The sequence below is a fragment of the Triticum urartu genome, chromosome 2A (genome assembly GCF_056163025.1).
Source record: "Triticum urartu cultivar PI428250 chromosome 2A, HENAU_Tu73, whole genome shotgun sequence".
In the NCBI taxonomy this organism is placed as follows: Eukaryota; Viridiplantae; Streptophyta; class Magnoliopsida; order Poales; family Poaceae; genus Triticum; species Triticum urartu.
Window position 1 is genome coordinate 763197880 of NC_141874.1, and position 6042 is coordinate 763203921.

The following is a 6042-nucleotide window of genomic DNA, read 5'->3' on the forward strand; positions in this document are numbered from 1 at the left end:
GCTGCAGCCTAGTGCTCGCCTAAGTTTGAAAAAATCCTACCGAGTGGAGAGCAAACCTCCCACTCGGGGGCTTAGCTGCAGCCCAGTGCTCGCCTAAGTTTGAAAAAATCCTACCGAGTGGTGAGCCTGACTCCCACTCGGGGGCTTAGCTGCAGTCCAGTACTCGCCTAAGTTTGAAGAAATCCTACCGAGTGGAGATCAAACCTCCCACTCGGGGGCTTAGCTGCAGCCCAGTGCTCGCCTAAGTTTGAAAAAAACCTACCGAGTGGAGAGCAAACCTCCCACTCGGGGGCTTAGCTGCAGCCCAGTGCTCGCCTAAGTTTGAAAAAATCCTACCGAGTGGAGAGCAAACCTCCCACTCGGGGGCTTAGCTGCAGCCCAGTGCTCGCCTAAGTTTGAAAAAATCCTACCGAGTGGAGAGCAAACCTCCCACTCGGGGGCTTAGCTGCAGCCCAGTGCTCGCCTAAGTTTGAAAAAAATCCTACCAAGTGAAGAGCAAACCTCCCACTCGGGGGCTTAGCTGCAGCCCAGCGCTCGCCTAAGTACGGAACACATCCCAATCCGCAAGGACGACGAGGTGCGAATCGACTGCTACCTTCTCCTTCGGAGCTGCACCACAAATACGAAGTTATTTCGAGTGAAGATCAAGTTCCACTCGACAGATAATCCATGAAGATATTCAACGATAAATCAAGTTCGGATAAGATCCAAAGGTCCCGGACCGCAGATCAAAGTACTCGAGCCTCCAGCTCGACAGAGTTTAACGGTTAAAAAATCCACTCGGCATTCCGAGGCAAATTTAAAGTGAAGCATAAAAAGTTTTTATTCCTCAGGGGGAGGACTGGAAGGGGCAACAAACTCGTCCAAGTCGATCCCGTCTGCAATACGAGTGGCAGCAGCAATGAAAGTCTCTATGAAGTCTTGAAAGCTGTGCTTCCTGGTATTGGCAACTTGGATGGCGGCTAACTTTTCCTCTCGCGCCTCCTTGCAGTGGTCTCGGGGACTACACCCAGTGGGTGCACTCAGCGTGCCCCCACTGGTTTGACAAAAAAAATCGACTGCCCGCAGTCGACCGGATACAGTTCCATTCGACATGGCCTGACCAGACCGAGTGAAGAAGTACAACTACAGCAACACAATATAAAGAGTACAGTCGACTGCCAGCAGTCCACCGTAGTCTCGGGGACTACACCCAGTGGGTGCACTTAGCGTGCCCCCACTCGTCCAAAAATTAATGGACACACCCAGTGGGTGTACAGGTATAAAGATCTTCGGAAAAGAGATTCTTCAGACAGCATATCCTAACAGAACAAGTGGTGAATCGACTGACCTAGACGTTGCTCTGAAGAGTTGAACTCGCGTCATAAGCTGCTTGGCTGGCTTCCCGAACCACCTTCACCTGCTCCATCATGATTCCCGCCTGGCGTATAGCCTCTTTAGTGGCACCCACTTGGTCCTCAGGGACGTGGTGTGTGGCAAAAAGCGAAGGCGGATTTGCAGTCGATGTCGAGGGCCACACGCTCGTCAGAGGAACGGCGAAAGTCACAGAAGCCCGAGTGGTATCACCACCATCCCGAGCTACGGCCTCAGGCGCCGGAGTAGATTGTGGGGTCTTGCCAGCCGACGCCCTCCTGTTCCTTCTCACTCTCAGCGGCACTTTGTCGTCGTCATCAGGGAGGTCAATAACATGAGGAGGAGCTACAAGAAAAATTCAATCGACCAGAGTTATAAGAAATCGTCAGTCGACTCAAGGCAGAGCATCAGTGATCATACCAGGGTTAGAGGTAACAGCGTCTTCCATCTCTTGATCAACATCCTTGGCGGAGATCTCCGAGGTAGCAGCACTGCAAATTTTGAAAGTCAGTCAGCTCGCTCGATGAGTCGACCAAGAGTCTGTCACGTTCAACAAAGGAAAGAAAATTCTACTATTACCCAGAAATGGTGGGGACAGTCAGCTTCATCTTGGGCAGAGCCTTCGGCGGCTTGGACGGCGTCCCGCGTGGGTGCTTGGGAGCTTTTTCAGTCGGCGCTGGAGAAGAGGTCCGAGGGCGCTTCGACGACTGCCCAACAGGAGCAGTCGCCTTACCACGTTCCCGCGCAGGGTCGTGTGTAAGCTTGGATCGCCTTTCCGAGAGGGGGGGGGTTCAACTTCCTCCTCCTCCTCTTCGCTGGAGTCGACGTCGTCGTCTCCCTCTCCTTCGCCGTCAGATTCCCACTCTCCTTGTTCGTCTCCACTTTCGCCTCCGCTCGCCTCCCCTTCCTCAGCCTGCTCCTGTGCTCCATTGGGCGTCGAGTACATCTCAGTAGTTGCCTGGAGAACAGCAGACAAGACAAAAGTCAATCGACCGATTCAAAGAGAACAAATAAAGAAAGCAAGATCTCAGTCGGAAACACAAGGTCAGACCTGGTCCACTTCGTATGTGTTGTCGAGTGGAGGAATCCTCCTGGCTCCTCGGGGGTTGTCTTTGTTCCCTGTGATGCTCGACAGCCACCCTTCCAGCATCTCGTCAGTGACCTCCTCTGGGTGAATCCGAGTGGTGTCTTCGAGACCCGAGTACAGCCACATCGGGTGGTCACGAGCCTGAAGCGGTTGGATGCGCCTCCGAAGGAAGACCTCCAGCAAGTCCATGCCGGTCACGCCCTCGCGGACAAGCCGAACCACTTGACCAACCAGCACCTTGACTTGCGCCCTTTCCTCCGGCGCCACTTTCAGAGAGGCAGGTTTTTGCGCTCGGTTCAGAGAGAAAGGGGGAAGCCCAATCGACTGTCCTGGGGTCGCCTGGTCTTTACAGTAAAACCAGGTCGACTGCCAACCACGGACCGACTCGAGGAAAGTGATAGATGGAAAAGAACTTTTTCCCCTCATCTGGATCGCCAGGCCCCCGCACAGCTGGATCACTTGCGTCTGTTCGTCACTCGACTTGGCCTTCTTTACCGATTGGGAGCGACAAGTGAAGATGTGATTGAAGAGTCCCCAATGGGGGCGGCAAACCAAGAAATTTTCACACAAGGAAACGAAAGCAGCAATATACACGATGGAATTGGGAGTGAAGTGATGGAGCTGCGCTCCGAAGAAGTTCAAAAAGCTCCGGAAAAAAGGATGAGGAGGCAGAGAAAATCCGCGATCGATATGGGTGGCGAGGAGGACGCACTCACCGTCAAGAGGCTGGGGTTCGACTTCTTTCCCCGGGAGACGCGCAGCTTCGTGGGGAATGAATCCCCCCTCGACCATATCATCAAGATCGTCCTGCCGAATCACCGATGGCATCCAATCGCCCTGGATCCAATCCTTGGGCAGAGCAGTCCTCGAGGAAGATCCGCCCCGAGCGGACTTTTTCCCCTTCCCCTGCACCGCCGCCTTCTTCGCGCGCTCCAGAGCCGACGTCTTCTCTTTCACCATTGTCGCCGGCGAAGCTCGAATAGACCTACGACACTAAGGTGAGAGCGGAGGTGGCGGAGGATCTTGTGAAGGGAGAAGGAAAAGTGAAGGCACACTGTTCGGGAGTCCCGAGCCGGCAGCTTATAAGAGGTCGCATCCGAGTGGCTGACTGGTAGGCCCGGGCAATCTTGTCAAATCCCGCAGCAGACGCGCGCGCGGTACATGGCGAAAAATGTGGCACGGGAATCGAGGAGCTTCCGTCTTATCCCATCCGATTATTGCGGCCGCCCCCGTCCCGCGCGCTTCCCGAAATTCAAATCCCGCAAAATCCGCGGGCTGCAGAACGACTTGTCAAGCAGAAGATCCCTTTCGCACCATCACTCGGAACTTCACAAGTAAAGAAATTCACTTGACAAGAGGCCTAGAATGGATCAAGGCGACTGAAAGAAGTTGATGACGTCATTCGTGACAATTGATCCGAAATAAGGCGCTCATATAGCACAGAGAACCAGCCGGAAGGGTCCCCAACTCCTTCCCACTCAAACCTTGATCCATTCGGGGGCTAATGATGAAGCTATGTACCTAGGGTAGGGGCATGGACCTGTCCTAAGTGCCCTACCCAAGGACATCCCTTGAAGAAGTCACCTTTCAATCGACTTGGAGGTATCCCACTCGATGGATTCAAGACACTCGACCATGGAGCTATCACTCGACCACAAAGCCAAGCACTCGACTGCTAGGAGTTCAAAAGTCACTCTGCACGCAAACGGTCGGTCATTAAGTAGCTTTTATGGTCATCATAGCACTTTATTAGGGGCGTTACCAGTAATGCCCAGCCTTAATGTACTTCAAACCCTACATTACTGAGGGCTGGAGGGGCCTGGCGAACTCTATATAAGCCACCCCCCTCCTCAGTATCAAGGGTTCGCACCCCTGTTATTCATATAAACACAATTCAGTCGACCGCCTCCGGGCACCGAGATGTAGGGCTGTTACTTCCTCCGAGAAGGGCCTGAACTCGTAATCCTCGTGTGCTTACAACTTCTCCATAGCTGAGATCTAGCCTCTCCATACATACCCCCCTACATCACTGTCAGAGTTAGAACCACGACAGGCGCCTCGGTTTAATCCTTTCCTTGATGCCTCATAGTGGCCTGAGTATCGTGGCCCAGACATTGTGCCAGATCCCGCATTCATGGGGCCTATGAGGAGAAGAATAAGAAAGAAGAGGTTCAGGAGTGACATGGATGATCTAGCTGGATACACCGGAATGAAGCAATTTGGTAGTGGTCATTTCATGGAGGCACCGGACACCAACAATTGTGGAGAATGCAACGAAACAGGACACAACGTTAGGAGATGCACCAAGAAACCTAAAACCAACACGGGTAATAGTCAAACACGTGAAGGAAGGACTAGCCTTGGAGGGGGCCGTGGCCGTGGAGGAAGGACTAGCCTTGGAGTGGGCCATGGCCGTGGAGGAAGGACTAGCCTTGGAGGGGGCCGTGGCTGTGGAGGAAGGACTAGCCTTGGAGGGGGCCGTGGCCGTGGATCCGGTGGTTCTAGGACACGTCGGGTTGATAGGGGAAGGCCTATCGACGTGTTGCTCAATCTGGATGGTTGAAATAAAGTGAATGGTACTACTTTATTTTCCTCTTTACATGTCAATGTGTTCATATTTTGCCTCTTTACATGTCAATGTGTTCATATTTTGACTTAACATCTTTATTTGTTGTAGGCATGGCTTCATCCAGTTCCATTACGAGGCCACCGTGTGCTAACCAAGAAGACATGCCACACAAGTGGAAGGACGCATCTTTGGACAAGGTGAAGGAGAAAGATGTGAAGATTCCGCCATGTTGGTGTGGAGATGTTTGCAAGGTGAAGGAGCCCACCGACCGAAAGAAGTCATGCACGGAAGGAAGGAGATATTTTGTTTGCCCCAATTATGCTTACGATCGTGCGCTTCCAACTAACGCCTATGACCTTCCACCGATATGCTAGAGAAGTAACATGTTACTCTAAAATGTGTGTCAACACTAGCATCCGTTTTATGTGCAGTCACCGCCTCCTCTATGCAAGTACTTCACCTGGATAGATCATGAAGTGCCAAAAGATGTCCAAAAGGACCAATATGAAGATTGTCTTAGGCGCCAGCGGCTGTTCGAAGAAAGGTTTCAAAGAGGTTTGGAGGAAGAGCGTCGTCACAAAGAGAGGACGGAGCGGAAGCAATGCGAGGACGAGAGGACATGCCAAGCGAAGCTTGCTCGTGAGGAGGAGAGGGCAAGAAAGCTTGCAAAAGCTTTCAAGGCACAAGAGGAGGATGAGGCATGTGACAAGAAGGGGAAATGGCCCCGTATGACTCAGTAAAGCCTTCGCTTCAGTGGACTCGTCATGTAACCGGATGAAGCCATGCCAAATTTATCATGAACTATGTAGTACTAAGGCAAGAAGCCATGTGTCGTGAACTTGTCGTGAATGAATTTGTATTGAATTTGGTCTGGAGATGTTTGCAATGTGTCGTGAGAACTTCAGTTTGTCAGCATATTCTATGATTTGTCATGATCCTTATTTAATAACTGTTGTGCTGAGAAGAAGGATAGAAACAGAGGATTACCCTGTTTTCTGAGCTTCAAACCCTACCGCCACCGCCTCTGGCGGTA

The 6042-nt window shown here is 52.1% G+C and overlaps 1 pseudogene; it reads left to right on the forward strand.

Annotated features, from left to right (window-relative positions):
• Positions 1–5071: 5071 nt before the first annotated feature.
• LOC147988020 (uncharacterized) lies at positions 5072–5787 on the forward strand (annotated as a pseudogene).
• Positions 5788–6042: the final 255 nt, after the last annotated feature.